At 37.1% G+C, this 17,491-nt stretch overlaps 1 protein-coding gene across 4 annotated transcripts in view; it reads right to left on the reverse strand.

The window, feature by feature from the left end:
• Nucleotides 1-9,860: 9,860 nt before the first annotated feature.
• The window catches only part of AKAP6 (A kinase (PRKA) anchor protein 6), a 499,693-nt gene continuing 492,062 nt past the window's right edge, over nucleotides 9,861-17,491 (reverse strand). For all 4 annotated transcript variants that reach the window (XM_010846980.1, XM_010846983.1, XM_010846981.1 and 1 more), the window contains exon 14: nucleotides 9,861-13,132. The gene's annotated coding sequence lies outside the window, so the exon portion shown is untranslated. The remainder of the gene's footprint in view (nucleotides 13,133-17,491) is intronic.

Below are 17,491 nucleotides of genomic sequence, written 5' to 3' on the forward strand. Positions count from 1 at the left end.
ACCTTCAGTGAAGAGAGGGACGAGACACATGTCAAAAAGTAGGAGGCAGAAAAGAGAATTGTGGGCTTCAGAAGTCAAAAGAAAAATGGTTTTCAAAAGAGGGTTTGAGTGCCAGATGTTCTTTTGCTGTCTGCTAGGATTATAATTTCCTGAGGAATTGTACTTGAGCCATTTGAGTTGAGTGGAGGGAACAAATGGGAGGGATAGAAACCTAGAATTCGGATAGTATAGGATGGAGAGCTAGGATGGTCACAGGATCAGGAAGAAGGTTTGAGGATGAAGTCACTGCTAGACTCTATGGTGCCTTTTCAAAAACTAGGAAAATGTGACGCTTATAATGGGTAGACACTCCCACGCGTGCTGGCCTGACTTGGCCAGCAGAATACTGGATGGTTTCATCTTGTCTGGCCCCTTCAGCTAGGAGTTTTATGCTGAAGTTTTTGATGACAGCACATATTTAGGAATGTTTCTAGGCCTAGAAAAAGCATTTGTTGTTGGGGGTAAGGACAGCATGGAGTGTAACTAAGAAACAGGAGGATAAAGATAATTGATAAATCAAGGGGAGCATGAAAACACACACAGCTGCTTTTAGGAAACAGAGCAGATACAGCTATTTATACCAATACCTTACTCGAAATAAACGTCATTAATCTTTTCACATAATATGGGCATGAAATGGACTCCAAATCTCCTGTTATATTTACAAAAGGCTTCAGAAAAGTTGTGAGTGCCATATAGTTACAACAAAGAATGAGGCAGATCTCAAGAATTGATATGGGATGATTTCCAGAGGATATTATTAAATGAAAAAAAATCAAAGGCAAAGGACACATTTGGTATGCCACCTTTTGTGCTTGAAAGAAAGGAAAATAAAAATATATTCATATATCTGCTTATTACTACAGAAAGAAGCAGAAGAAAAATAAGCCAGAGGACAACAGAATTTTGGACTTATAAGAGCTGATGGGAACCGAGGTTGATGAGCTAGGTGAGGGAATGACAGTGTTTTAAATATACCTTTTTAGGTAGTTTTGAGTTTGGAGAACATGTTAATATTCTACATATCTAAAAATAAAAATGTTAATAAGAACTGGAGGGAAGAAAAAAATAACTAAAAACTGAAAGGAAATGGAAACAAGTGAACTTAATTTTGTTTTAAATGAAAGTCATAATAAAAGGGAAGAAATAAAGAAGGGAAAAGAAGTGAGGGATGAAGGGGGGAAGAAAAAAGAGCCAATAACTAAGTAACAACATAACTTAGGAGCTTTGGAACACAGTGTTTGACCACACCCTCAGGAGCGGGGTTGGGAGTGTGGGAAAGAGAATGTGGGGATGGGGAGATTGCAAATGAATCCTGAACTCTTTTTTGCAGGTTTATTACAGTGAAGTGAAGTGAAGTCTCTCAGTCGTGACTGACTCTTTGTGACCCCGTGGACTGTAGCCCACCAGGCTCCTCCGTCCATGTGATTTTCCAGGCAAGAATACTGCAGTGGGTTGCCATTTCCTTCTCCAGGGGATCTTCCCGACCCAGGGATCGAACCCAGGTCTCCCGCATTGCAGACAGACACTTTAACCTCTGAACCACCGAAGCAATTCTGAAACCATTTTAATGGTATTGTGTTACTCAGCAAATGAGTAAATGTGTTGATGTTGGTATCCAGGGAGCTCACGATGGAAGAAGGGAATATCAAATGGGAAAAGTCAAGAAAGAATCTGTGGGATGTCACTGGAGGAACTGATGTGAACTCCTGGTTTCTAAGATCAGTCTATGTATGTGTATCTGTGGGTTTGCATGTGCATGTATACATCTCTGCATGTACATACACCTACACATATGAATATGAATATGCCTTTCACATATACATGTACATATATGTGTATACGTATTTGTGTATTTGCTAGATTTGTCGACTGAAGGGTCAGAAAAGCAAAAACATCTCGGTAGCCCTAAGCAAACCTAGCACTCAGATCTTGGTCTCCAATACCAACTCCTACGAAGGACCAAAGCTTTGCAAAGAAATGACTGATTAAAGGATTGGGGCAGGTAAGTACAAGGTAAGGTTGAAACATCTTGTCATACCAGAAAGTGAGAGATTGTTTAAAGATGTCATAAGAACTAAAGAGCAAGATTGAAAGGCTCCCTCTGGTCAAATTTGGGACAATTTCAGCACCAAAATAATTTGAGTATAGTGATGGATTATAAAATAATTGGGAAAAAAGAAATTCATGAATTCATACTTATAAATATATAAATAGGGGAAAAGGGAGAGATTTTATTATAGTGAAATATCAAGGGCCACTGCTAAGTGTGAAGAGAGTGGCAGAGTTGGAAAATCATAATTTTGCAGCCATCTTAGAAAGAATTGGGTGAGATAAGTATTATCAATGGATGGTAAATAAATGGAAAATTTTGAGGAGGGGCAGGATGTTCACATGGTTTTACAGTGTTTCTCCATAAAATGTCCAAAATTAACATCACCAATGGGAAACAGATGAACACTATGTGTCTCTAGACAGGACACACCAGGAATGATAGGAAACCATCTGTGTTGATTCCTGTTGAGAAATCATGATTTCAATCCAATCATGAGGAGAGATCAAACACAAAGTGAGGAATCATCTATTTTGCAAAGGGGGAATCATTCTTCAAAATTGCCAGTGTTATAAGAAGACAAAGAAAGGCTGAGGAAATGTTTCCAGGTTGAAGGAGATTAAAGAGAATGACAACTAAATTCAAGACTTAAATTATGTACAAAGAGGGAAAAGGATATTATTAAGGAAATTTATAAAATTGGAACATGCAAGGCAGATCAAATAAATAGATTTTGTATATTTTATATTTATATCCATAAATCTATCAACAACTGCACTATGGTTTCATAAAAGAACACACCTATATCCTTATGAAGAAATGCATAATGAAATATTTAGGGATAAAAGGCCACGATGTATATAATTTATCTTCAAATGGATTCAGAATAAAATCATATGGTTGGGTAAATACAAAAATGACAAAGCAAATGGGCTGAGATATTAACAATAGGTAAACCTAGTTAAAGTGTACTATTTTTATTTTTGTAATACTTTGTAAATCTGAAGTTATTTTCTAATAAAACATTGAAAAAGTTTTCACTTGTTATTATTTAAAATATGTATAGTTAGGTGTGTTGTCAGCATGAAACTCAGCAAATACGATCCAGGAAATCTGCTATCTTAGAAAATATCTTTTGAAGATAATGAGAAATTTTGAGATGAATTTTTTACAAACTGAGACCTCAGTATTTACCCTTAAAATTACATTACCTTTAGGGGAAAAAAGACCTAAGTGAAGAAATGTCACATAAAAAGCCCACATTTTCATTCCATTAAATTAAAATTTAATTTATACTTACACTTTGAATTTTCCCTCTCCACCACCTCTTTCAGATATGAAACAAAATACATGAAAGGGAAATTGCATATTTTAAGTATTCTCAAGCAAAAATGTATGTTCCTACTAGAACATTAATCTCATCCTTCATAATTATCTATTGCATTTTTCTTTCATCAGGCTCTGACCTTTAAGGTGTTCATGTTGTGTGTGTTTTTAATGTCTAACTTTTCTGGCAAATGTGCAGAGGTCATAATGAGGCATAATTATATACAGTATATAATTTTCTTTGGCCTTTTTCAAGTGCTAATTTAGCTATCATTTCTTCATATAGAATTTTTATAAGAAATACTTTTAAAAATGAAAGTCCTTTCTCCAGCTTTGGTATGAATTATATGTTCAATAAGTAACACAGACAGGAAATTTAGTAACATACGTATAGATGTTGTGAACTCTGTAAAATAAATTCTTATTTATATAGATGGAAATGAGTTTCTGAAACAGCTTTTTCCCTCCATACTCTGCTTTTATGAAAAGGAGACAAGTAATAACTAGCCTGTTATATGGTCAGGCCACTCAAGATGGCTGTTCGCTTGCTCTCTGTATATCCCCTGCTCAACCAGTCCCTGTCTCATCTACATGCTACTCCCCTGACCGACCTCCCCTCTTAAATCATGGAGCCTAATCAGTAAATGCCTGTGTACTTGCCCACGGTCCCAGCCAGTGATTATTCTGATTTTCAGATCAGAATTATCTCCACTATGATAGCTTACCAGAGGGGTGGTGAAGGGTACCCACCTCTGCTGGTTTCCCTGGCAACCGATGAGCCAACTTGCTGTCAATTCCCTTTATAACTGTTACTCTTCCTCTTCTCCTGTTGGTAAAAACAACTTCCATGTCCAGTTCACCACCTGCCGCACACAGTGGGGCGCTGCTCCAGGATTTTGCTTTAGAAGCGGAAGACCCCTCCTCCCCCATCTATTAAAAATTACTGTTATCTCCGTCACTGACTCTGAGCTCTTTCTTTGCTCTTGAGCTGGTTAAGTACAGGGCTTGCAGGCCTCTAGGGTGCAGGCCCCCACCTACCTTTCCAGTCCTCAGTTGCCTTATTGTAAAATGGGCATGCATAAAGCAGGATGAAATAATGAGATCTGCAGCAACATGGATGGATCTAGAGATAGTCATACTGAGTGCAGTAATTCAGACAGAGCAAGACAAATATCGCATGATCTAGCTTATCTGTGGAATCTAAAATAATGGGTAAAAACGAACTTATCTACAAAACAGAAATAGAGTTATAGACGTAGAAAACAAACTTATGGTTATCAGGGGTAAGGAGGGGAGGGATAAATTGGGAGACTGGGATTCACATAAACACACTACTACCTATAGAATATGTAACTCATAAGGACCTCCTGTATAGCACAGGGAACTCTACTCAGTACACTCTGCAATGACCTGTGCAGGAAAGTAATTTAAAAGGGAGCAGCTATTTGTGTAACTGATTCACTTTGCTGTACACTTGAAACTAACACAACACTGTCAATCAACTGTACTCCAATACATTTTTTTTTAATGGGCATAAAATTAGCATAGTGACTGGCACATAGTGGGTAGTCAAAAGGTATTATTTTTATTAATTATATTGATTTAAAAAATAATATCCAGGGTGTGTTTACTGTCTTAACCTGATTTCCTATAACTTATTTGTCCAACTAAATAATAACTGGTCATCATTATGATAATGCTGAATCATCAAAGATTAAATTTTAAAACCGTTTAGGGCTTCCCTGGTTGCTCAGGGGTAAATTAAAGAATCTGTCTGCCAATGCAGGAGACACAGGTCTGGCCCTGGGTCAGGAAGATCCCACATGCTGTGGAACAACGAAGCTTCTGTGCCACAATTATTGAGCCTGTGCTCTGGGGCCCAAGCTCTGCAAGAAGAGAAACCACCACATTGAGAAGCCTTTGCATGACAACTAGGGTGGCGCCCTGGCTCACCGCAACTAGAGAAAAGCCCGCAAGGGAATGAAGGCCCGACACAACCGAAAATAAATAAAATCTTTAAAAAAACTTAAGTTGCCAGGAAATCACACATGACTTAATCAGATTCGTAGGGTAAGAGGAATATTCTGGTGTTCAGTTATTCACAATCAGAATCTGTCATCTTTTATTTTTTAAATATAGCAATTAAGTATTTCATTCATGTTGAAGAATACCTCTTAACCTTCAAATAGTTAGCAATTTTACTGTCTATAAACTATTTTTCCATATAATTTTCATCATTAATATAAGAGAATACTCTTAAACTTAGAACACTAAAAAACATATTTAGAAAATGGGCAAGTAGTATATATGTAAAAAAAGAACTATTTCCTGAAAAATTAAGGAGCTTTCATTTTACAAAACCTGGCTGTAAGCATCGTCAGTCATTTGAGATTGGCAGGCATGAGAGAACCTGTGTGAAGACTGATTTGACTTTCACACCATTGTAATGACAAGATGAAATTCAGCAATGTTTATTTCTCTATAAAAAGACACTTTAAACTAAATGAAACATGCTTGCAAGCAAGCAAACACACACACACAGAGGGAATTATTTGTCTTGAATTGCTGACAGTGTAAGTAACTTGATCAACTAATAGTACCAGACTAATTCTATAAACCTTAGAGCATTTTTTATAAACCAGTGGTTAGGGAATATTGGGATTTAAAGAGGATCTTCTGCATTTTTATGTTGTTAATGCCTTAAATCATTTTAGTCCTTGAATGAATGTTGCTGAATAATATTTGTTTCATGGCTGTAATGGCCCATTTTTTATAGGGAGGTGGGGTTTTTTTTTTTTAATTGGAGGTTAAGTGTAAGGACAAATAAATGTTTTAGTAATTTTGGTATAGTTTTCACAAAATCATTCCATTAATGAATTAGTTATTACTTTTAGTAAGTTAATAAAATCCATTAATATGTCTCTTGATGGTGTGGAAAAACAGCAAATTTTACACCTGGTGATCCAAGTCCAAATTTGCCACACAAAATAGATGAAGGGAGAAAAAGCGAGGCTGCAGTCTATAAGGCTGATGAACACGGCAGCCTCTACGGTAGAGACACCAAAGACTGTGAACGTCTGGAAAATCTGAATGTTCTGTATGTTATGCCTCTGTAGTTAATAAGGAGTGAAGTTGCTTGGGTTAAATCATCAAAATGGGCCGTTTCACTAATGTAAATCTGAGGCCAAGTTTTCTCGCATTTTGCATTAGCTGCCCATAAACTCACTTGTTTTTAAGAACGTACTCACCAGAAAGCTCAAGTTCTTTGTGGCTGTGGAACAGGGGTGTTGGTTGAGTCTCTTGTTCTTTGGAAGCCATTTCCCAGGTATGGGGGCACTTCCTTTCAAGCAAGAGAGTGCAAGCCTCAATATCAGTGGTTCTTAAGCTATCACAAGGGATTTGTAACCAATAATAAAGTACCAATGTTTAGGAAATCGCTTTTTGTGTAAGCATGAAATAGATTGTCTTAAAAGCTACCCATACACTATGGATATGCCACCGCACTTTGCTACATTAAGATCCCCTTCATGAGTGGGAGAGAAGTGGGCAGAGCCTTTCCTGACTGGAAATTGCTTATCAATTCTTGGCAAAAGTTGGAAGTGTCTCACACAACCTTCCAAGTTGTGTGTGTTGCAATAGAAAACAGACTGAGAAAAGTTGTTTTATGCATTTTCTAGCTTACTTTAAAACCCAATACAAACCATTCTTGCATGTTTTCTGCTTTGTGAGGGACTATTAGTCAAGGAACAGAGTGTTCTCAAAGCACTGGCCACAATGGCTTTGCTGCAGAAACCTTAACATTGTGGGCTTGCCTTGCATATGTCATTTTGTTATTTTACTCTGGAAATGCAAATACATAATTCTCAAATTAAGAGGCTGTTGATATGTGGAAAGAAGTTTGCTTTTGAGAAAGAAAATGGCGAAAAGGCCGCTGTCTTTGTGTGGCCCCTCCCTAGGCATAATGGCAGTGGGAGGTGGTAGGGCTGACAAAAGTGAATTAGCAAAAGTGTAGCAAGTCTGTAACCTTTGAACAGCTTCTTTTCAAAAACTGTCTACCTATGACCACAGCAGGATCTGTGGTGTGTACTTATCTCCTTGATAAAGTCAGATGGTTATTTATGACCAGGCCTTAGGAAATGCAAGTGTATCTTATATAATCCTCGATCATGGTTTTACCTTTTTGGGGTTCAAAAATAAATTTGAAGACCCTGATTCTGAAATGGATTGTTTTTAAATTTCTGTGGACTACTTTAGAAAAACATTTAGAAAAGCGATTCCAGTTTATTGGTAAAGTGAAGTGAGTTTAGCTTGTGTCAATTTTTCTGATGGTTTTGATTGAATTAATGACTTAGTCTATAATTGACTAATCCTCTAAATCAATCAAAGACAGTCTGTAATAAGTGAACTACATTTAAATCCTTAAACCAACTGTGGATGTAGAACAATCTTATGAAGCAAAGCACACTTCATTTTACTAAGGACACGTGAAACTGAAATTAAGAACTCAATAAAACCTAGAAAGCAAAAAACTATTGTAGGTGCTAATACACTGATTTTGCAAATGAAAACCTACCTGCCTCTAAGAAAATGGTGTCAGAATTAAGAATAATATAGACCAGGGATGGGAACACTTTCTCTGAAATGGACCTAAATATTTTAGGCTTTGCAGGACATATGGTCTCCATCACAACTACTTATCTCTGCAACTACCGTGCAAAAGCAGCCATAGACAATATGTAAACAAATGTGTGGGGCTGTATTCCAATAAAACTTTATTCGTGGACACTAATATTTGAATTCCATATAATCTTCACATGTCACGAAGCACTCTTTTTATTTTTTTCAACCATTTTAAAATGTAAAAGCCATTCTTAGCTCACAGGCCAAATAGGCAGTGAGCTAGATTTAGCTCACAAGCTAGTTTGCTGACCCCTATCTTATCCTGATGAAGCATGAGCTGTAAGAGTAGGTAGTGAACTTCAAGACACATCAAGAATGTCAGTGAATCATTCACACTTATAGAGTAGCTATTGAACACTATTGAACATCACCTATGTACTATTCTTGACTAAAATGCTTACCCTGAGTTGAATAAAGAGAAAACCGAACATACCCAGACTGTGGGTCATTCTATAAAACTGGACAGGGCCCTTCAGAAATGTCAGTTACGAAGGACCAGGGAAAGAAAGGATAAAAGTGCAGGGAAACTGTTCAAGATTAAAAAGATAGGAAAACTAAAAACAATGTGTAATCTTTGGTTCCTGTATTAAAGCAAAAACAACCATAAAAGGACACTCCTGGGGTATCTGGAGAAATTTGAATATGTGTTGTCAGATTTTATTGCATCAATGTTATTAGTCCATTACTTGGGTGTGAGGATGGTATTGTGAACTTAAAGAACAATGCCCTGATCTTTGGTGATAAGTGCCAAAGCATTTACAGACGTGCAATTTAATTTCAAATGGTTTGACCACACAAAAGCGCACGTGCGCGTGTGTGTGTGTGTGGAGAGAGAGATGAAACAAAAGTGATAAAATATTAATAATAAATGAATCTGAGTGATGAGTATACAAATATTACTATACTACTCATTCAACATTTATATAGCCCTGAAATATTTCAAAATAAAAATTGGAATAAAAGAATACATAGAAAAAAGAGACAGCTGTAAATTTAGTGAGTTCAACTTGGAAAATTTTGCAGTATAAGACTTATATAGTGCTTGAAAAATAAAGTATTTGTTAGAATTACAAAATAATATCAGTTCTATTTAGAAATTAAAATAATTTGACTTGTAAGAAATAGCTGAATCATTTTAGTGTGTTTTCATATTTGTATCAAATTTTTCCCCAGGAAAGTTACAGCGTTGGTAAAACCTAAAGTTGGACTAATAAAACACGACAAAATTATTAAGCTCAGCTTCTCAAAAGCCCTGAAATTAGATTTTTTGTTTTTGTTGTTATTGCATAAGATGTATGTTTATTCAGTGACCAAAAATCTGAAATGTACTTTTTTCTATAATTAAAATTTACAAATAAAAAACTCCACTTCTTCTAGTAGTCAAATCCAGATAATTCTTCACATTACTTTGCTCACAGGATTTTTGGAAATGTAGGGACACAAGATAGGAAACAAAATAAATGAAACAAACAAAATAAATTTCTCTTTTAATCTAGAGAAATTACCCTATTCAAGGACATGAAAGGCACTTTCACAAAACAACTGTAAGCACTTTGTGGGCAGAAACCACGTTTTAGTTGCCTTTGCGTCTCAAACGCCGAACACATGGCCGCAAGTAATCCATGAATGTTTGTTGAATGAGTAAATGAAGGTGGGGGATTCTGCTATATGAAAACAGGTTAGGTTTGGATTTGATGTAAGGAAAAGATTCAAGATGACTCCGGCACTGGACTGGGGCACTGAAGGAAGTAATGAATTCTTATTTATTTACTTATTTCTTTCTTTATTGAAATTTACAATAATAGAATAAACATATATCTTGGATATATTCTGAGAGAAAACTTACCACTTAAATGTTCAGATATTTTTTCTACATGTATGATGATGGAGACAGTTCCTCAGCTTCAAGGATACTGCCTCTTAACATTCTGTCAGGTTGAAATGGATCTGAAAATCATGACATATGAAGGGTGGTAGAGGGAAGTGAACAACAGAAATCAGAGCAGCTGGGAGAGGATGAGTAACTGGTCTCAGTTTTATCTTCAGGGTTGCCAGGAGAAAGGGGCAGAAATACTCTGAGCACTTGCTCAGGACAGAACTCAGATCGGTGACCAAATTAAAGGCAAGGGGAAGCCGGAACGATGCAGATTTTAGCAACCAAGAAACACCTTTTTTTACAGAGAGACGTGTCTAATGGTGGGACAACTTGCCTTGACAGATAATGAACACACTGAAATGGTCACATCAAAAACGTATAGGCAGAGTTGGTGTGACCATTTTCAAGAGTGCCTAGGAGGGTTGTGTACAGAGCGAAAGACTGAGGCTATATTTCATTCCTTCCAACTTGAAAAAGCATTTTCAATAAACCTGAAAGTCATGCTACAAACTCAGTGTTAATACTAAGTAGATACTTAAAAAACACACATTTTCAATACCTCAGAGTCTTCAATGAGCACATAACTGGTAAATAGAACAGCTCAGCCAGTTTGTTCTTCAAATATTTTACAATAGACTTAGACTTGGCATTCTTAATTACCATCCAAGGAAAATTTAGGTTGTCTCAGTATATAAAATAATACCATACCTCTACAGAGATTCAGAGTGCTCCGGGATCTGTTTCTTCTCTACAGCCTGGCCGCTCTCCCTGTGAACTCTACGATCCTTGGGAGCCTAGATTATTATAGTCTACAGCTGCCTTTCCACGAGGCATTTATCTCTAATCTCTCCCACCTATAATCATGGTGCATCCTGCAGCTAGATGTCTGCCCAAAACCCCTTTTGAACAAATTACTACCCATTACAGAACCTAGGATGATTCATTGATTTAGAAATATGTATGGTAAAGACGGGGCACAACAAAATGAAAAGTTATTAAGTGGCAGAATTATAGACTAGTATTTTAAAAATGTTCTTGGTGTGGCACTCATAAGGTTCTACTAATAAAAAAAAATCAGGTGCAAAACAAAGATGCTATTAACTTTCCTTGCTACTTAGCATATTACATTCAAAAGCTCCAACTTAACTTTTGAAGAGACTCTTCATTAAGTCTCCCCGTTCACCTTTCCTCCTCCTATCCCTGCAGTTAAGCTTCACTATCCCCTACTGTCTAACTTCCTGCTCTCCTCTAACCTTTCTCTTCCTTCTCGTCCCTTGTTGCTGCTTCTTTGTGCCTCTTTCACCACTTTGCTCTCTTCCTCAGCTGCGGGACAACTACTCAGTCTCTCTGTGTTCACCTCGTCCATTCTGTCTCTAAGCCTCCCAAGAGCAGGGCTTTTGGTATCATTGCATCCCAACGTCTAGACTAGTGCCTTGCAGATAAAAGATATTAATGAGTTATCAGGTGAATGAATGATTGTCATTACTGTGACTATATGAATCTACACTATTTTTTAAATTTTGATATAAATTGATTACACATTATGTGTGGTTTTATATTGCATTACATCTTTTTTCTAATTGTTTATGTGTTTTAGTGCAGCTTTCTCAAAATGAATAGATAGATGTCATCCGTATTACCTAATTCAATACTTCAACTCAGCAGATTTTTATTGAGTACCTACTATGTGTCAGGCACTTTAGTAGGCATTAGGATATAAATTCATAAGTACATTTAACAAGAGCAAGTAAAGACCAAATGGAGTATTTCTTAGCTAACTTCTTTTACACAAAATAAATACACTTGAAATCTATAGTTTAAATTAAAAAATAATCAACTTTTTTATACTTTTCTACTATTTTTTCTATCAAATCCATTCAAAAGAATTATATAACATAAATATAAGATATACTAGGTATCCCGAAACCCAAAATATACCATCAATGATAAATATAAATTAAAAAATCTAAGATAAATTTTTATTGGTTTAGGGGAACTGGCATTTAATCATTTGTGTTCCAAGATCTTTATAATGATCAGAAAGATTTTTAGAATTGTGAAAGCTTCATCTCTTATGCAATATGAATATTTTGGAAGCTGCTACATGTCACATTTTTCCAGAACCAGGTGCAATAATTTGGTAAAGAACACAGGTAAAAGAGATCACTAATTTTCCTTTTCCCCCAATAAACTATGTTTATTATGCCAATTGTAATTGCCATGCAATCTAATGGGTTTAAGGCTTATATTTTCCACATCACTAGACATCACAAACATGAAAGCATTTTGTACTGTCATTATACATCAATGTTGTACTTGGTTATACATATATACAGAAATTATTCACACATCTTAACCTTGCTATTTCCTCCTTTCAAACCAACACAATTTTACCATGAAAGCAGCTTTTTAATAAATGGTATCAGAAATACAGCAAGGCACACTTTTTTAAAAAACTTTTTTCTCATTACCACCTCAAGAAGCATAAAAAAAGAAAACGTTGTACATAATTTAATAGTAGAATGTCACCAGTTTCTAATATACAACACCATAGAGTTGTTTCCTGAAGTGCTGCATAGATTATTCTTTTTAAAAGGAAATAAATAAAATGGTGCTTTCAAAAGTTGCTTAACTTTGAAAGAAGGACCAGTGTTTCTTCCCTTTGCTGCCATAAAATCAAATATTGGCCTTTCAGGTAAATCTCTTTCCATAAACATAGGCATCATACTATTAAAAAAAATCAAGATTGAAACATGAGATTGGTCAAGTACCACCAGCAGGGCAGGGAGTCGGGGGCGGGGGGGTTCATTCCAGGTAGGTGAATTTAATGGACCATCAATTTGGTGAACTGCAGAATTTTAAAGAGTTGATGGGGAGGGGAGAAGGCAAACTGAAAAGTCTTGCTGGAGAGGTGGGGTCGGTAGAGGTAGCTTGGGACAGGAATCCATGGGAGAACAAGCAGCTTTGCTGAACTTCAAAGACAATCACCTAAAGAGAACCAGTGCACATCCAGATCACAAGGTTCATGTGGACAACCGCATTCAGAAGAAAGATTCATCTGGGGAGAGGTCAATGTAACAAACGGCAGTGACACGATGGAGCCAGAGACCAGCCCAGGGAGGAGGGTGAGGCCACCCTTGAGCTGCAGCCAGGCTTACCTACAAGAGACAAAGAAGTGAGAGGAAAAGCTTTCAGAAGTGTCTGTTTCATTTGCAAAACTGATGAAGGCCACGATTTTAGAAATGCTTGCTAATGTTCTGAAATAAAAGGATACATAAAATAAAAAGGTTGTAATAGCCCAAATGTTTCAGAATCAATGTGCAAAATAGATTGCTTTGTTTTTAAAAAAGAAAGTTTTAAAGAAAAATAATTACCAAGTTTGACTTTTTCTCTGGATCTCATCTACTCTTGCTTGTGAGTGAAAGTTGCTCAGCCATGTCTAACTCTTTGCAACCCCATGGACTACACAGTCCATGGAATTTTCCAGGCCAGAATACTGGAGTGGATAGCCTTTCCCTTTTCCAGGGGATCTTCCCAGGGATAGAACCCATGTCTCCCTCATTGCAGGTGGATTTTGCTTGTGAACTCGGTTTTGAATACTTGAGATAGCTTCAAATCAGTATGAAAATGTGAGGCTGCTGATGCCAAAGTGACACAGCAAAGTATCAACTGAGCCCCTTTGAGGAACTGATGTATAGAACAGTCTTATGGACTCTGTGGGAGAGGGAGGGGTGGGAAGATTTGGGAGAATGGCATCGAAACATGTAGAATATCATGTATGAAACGAGTCACCAGTCCAGGTTCGATGCACGATACTGGATGCCTGGGGCTGGTGCACTGGGACGACCCAGAGGGATGGTACGGGGAGGGAGGAGGGAGGAGGGTTCAGGATGGGGAACACATGTATACCTGTGGTGGATTCATTTTGATATTTGGCAAAACCAATACAATATTGTAAAGTTTAAAAATAAAATAAAATTAAAAAAAAAAGAAATGCTTGCTAATGTTCTGAAATGAAAGGATACATAAAATAGAGTACTTGTAACAGCTCAAATGTTTCAGAATCATTGTGCAAAATAGATTGCTTTGTTTTTTAAAAAGACATAGTTTTAAAGAAAAATAACTGTCAAGTTTGACTTGATTCACAGAGTGGGAGTCTGGACTCTTGGGTTTAACCCTTCCTTCAATCACTATACATGTGACAGTGGGATTGAACAATTCCATTATTTTACAATGGTGAAATATTCATAAATGTGATAAACCCAAATCCTTCAGGCCCTTGCCTATGAAAGGATACAACTGGGGCTTCTAGCTCAAACACGAATGCATTTCATTTAAAGTACTGACAGCATTGTGCAAATGAGAATGATTCAATTATTTCTGTACATCTGATGGCTCAGATACAAATTTGTTACAAACTCAATTGGTTCTTCATATTTCTAAGTGGCTAAAATCAACCTGTCGAGTATGAGGAACAATTCAAATTAGGCAATGCAGGATGCAACTGTGGTAGGTGCTCTGACTAGCTCTAGAATATAGCAGGCTTTTGCTTGTGGGGGTTTAAACTGAGTTCTCAAGTCTGATGTCAGGTTGCTTTATGGTCCTTCTAGAACTACTTTCATTCTTTCTGTCTTGCTCTCTTCCTCTATAATCTCGCAACCTGTTCAAGAGCCAGAAAAACTTGAGCAAATGTGGTTTGGCTGGAGCCACATGATGTTGGGGAGTAAAGGCAAGTTATCAAGAACAGGGAGAGAAAGACAGGAACAGATGGGATGAAATTTGTTACAGTAAAATAACGCAGTAACTCAAGAAAGGCATGGTGCATTGTTCAAATGCTGAGGACATGACTCATTTGAAATCTGGCCACTGAGTAGGGAATCCTTAGGTGAGGCAAATATGGGCTAACTAAATGACAGTACTTAAATTCCTCTGGATAATCAAAACTTTCAATCTGGCCCATTTGGAAAGGGTTAGGATAAACTGATTGAGACAAAGATCTGGGCTGTGTGTATGTGTGTGAGTGTGCACATGTGTGCGCCTGGGAGTGCATGTGAGATGGGTGATGCCCAATAAAATCTTTGATATTTAGCGTGGCAGGGCTCGTTATTCTGAAGTGCTAGGAAATTAAAACCACCTCACATCCAACAGAACTTTGATTTATTAAAGTGATTTAAAGGTAAATATAATAAGATCACATCTATGTTGTTTAGGGAAAATTAATACACTACCACCAAGAGTAGTTTCCTAAACTGCTTGGTCAACTTTGGGTCATATTAAACACTTAATGTCATTCCAAATAACAGAATAACAATTTGTTGTGTACACGAGAACTGTTGCTTTCAGAGCTTTCTGAGTTTATAAAAACTGAGTAGCAGCACTGTTTACTGTGTATATGTATATTTGAGCATGCACAAATACAAGTACTTGCCTAAAACCCAAAATCTATGGCCCTCTAACTCTTTGCAGACTGATAAAGTAGGAAAGGCAATAAAGCTAAAAAAATTCTGAAGGAAATATGTACATCTTAAGTAAATACAGCACCCTCCCACACTAAAAAAACCCCAGAAAATCAGAGAAAAACCAAAGGAAAAAACAGTATACACTGGCTGCATATGATGAGTTTAGTTTTTGCATCACAGGATTTACCCAGCCTGAAGTTTAGGGTTAAATCATTCACCAAAGGTCAGAGGCTTATGATGAGGATTATGAAGAAATAACTGTCAGAATACAGCAAAAAGATTAGTGCAAAGTACATCTCTTAGGCAGGTCCTAGGAGGCTCTCCAGACATATATGCTTCCTTCAAATTAGGCAGAAATATCTGGATCTATCCAGTTACCTTTCTTTGATGTGATTTGCTATCACTGACCCCTCTGTTTGTAGAAACATGATACAGAAATGAAATTAGTGAACGGTGCAGCAGTGCACCTGGAAATCAGTGCAAATTCGCCCTGTGTTAGAGCAAGTTACAATGTCTCAAACAGATCCAGTGGGCTTTTAATTAGAACACAGTAAATGAAAAACTTGTTCCCAAAATTTTGCCAAAGAGAAATGTTTGTTTCTCTTGAGGACTATAACTGCTATTCTAAGTTACAGCTCTTCTAGAAGACATTATAATCATTTCATCCTCTGAGAACTTATTTCTGGTGGAAAAAACCCAAATTTGGCAAACTTCATTTTCCTGATAAAAAGGGCATCCCAAGTGATAGCTTTCAAATGGCTTAAAAAAGTGGAGTTTTTCTTTTTGCTTTTCTGAATCTTAAAGGGAGAACAATGACAAAAATTAAGCTTTCATAGACATGAAACCTTGACCTCATTTTAACATGTAATTTTACTATGCATTCCTGACATTCAACACAGAAGGTGTGTCAACATTTTGAGATTAAATAACTTGTCCTGGTTGGTAGTATTTTAACAATATGTGAATACTTACACCCAGGTACCCGGCATTAATGACTGGTGAAAAGTTTAGGTATCCAGATGTTCTGTCTACATGAAACTGAGAACACTGAATAGGCCCGGTAAACATGGCTACCTAAATGGCCTTAGGCTGATTACAAGTCACTTGGGGGCGATGTGAGTTCTGCAGAAATAAAATCTGGCTGCTTCTCCCATTGCCTGTGATTGGCCAGGCATTGAACCGCAGGGGCTCCACAAAATATTGCTAACTGGCAGGCGGGCTGGCACATAATTTTACACTGTCCATGCCTGTAAAATTGTGGGGATTACACAGATCCATCAGCATATTCCCTTCCCCGAGTCTAAAGATGGAGCTGCAAGTCATTACATTTCATTTCAATTCTGTATCTGTATATGGGAGAGGAAAAATCCCCAGGACGTCAAAAAGGAAGGCGTGCACCCCAGAGGTTTCTCCAGTGCCAGAGCTTCTCAAGACCAGATCTCGGCATGACTGGTGATTTGAGGGTCACCGTCACATAAGTCTGCACCCAGAGTGGGGTTGCTTTCAAGCCTTGATCCCCTTTCAGAAAACAAAAATCAGCCAGGCTCTACCGGCCCTTCTGTGGAGGTTGGCAGAGCTGGCAGTACAATTGGTTCTAATAGAACTTGTTTTGAGGCAGCTTATGGAATGGCAGTTATTCTCCCTTAATGGTCAGTTTTACTGCATACTGATGGAGAATGTGATTATAGGGTGGACATGTTTCACAGAAAATACATTTCTCTCTCTCCTACTTTTGTTCTCCCTTGCAGCCAATTGTAAATAGAGTCTGAAACACAGAAAATTAGTTGTGCTATATTAGTAAGTAGGGCTGCTTTCCTACAATTTTGCATACTGAGTTTATTTTTAGGGTATATATATGGTATAGATTCCCCCCTCACTCCCCATTTCTAGCAGCTCTACACAGAATCACACATTTTAATGAGCTGAGGGCACAGGTGTTGCAGGAAAAAAAATAATGATGTTTGCCATTCATCTTTCAAATTAAATAATGTGTTTTTAAATAGTAACTTTTTTCATAATACATTATGGGAACAACATTATCTGTCACATTTTAAAAGA

Source organism: Bison bison, unplaced genomic scaffold (assembly GCF_000754665.1).
Source record: "Bison bison bison isolate TAMUID 2011002044 unplaced genomic scaffold, Bison_UMD1.0 scf7180017864242, whole genome shotgun sequence".
Taxonomy (NCBI): Eukaryota; Metazoa; Chordata; class Mammalia; order Artiodactyla; family Bovidae; genus Bison; species Bison bison.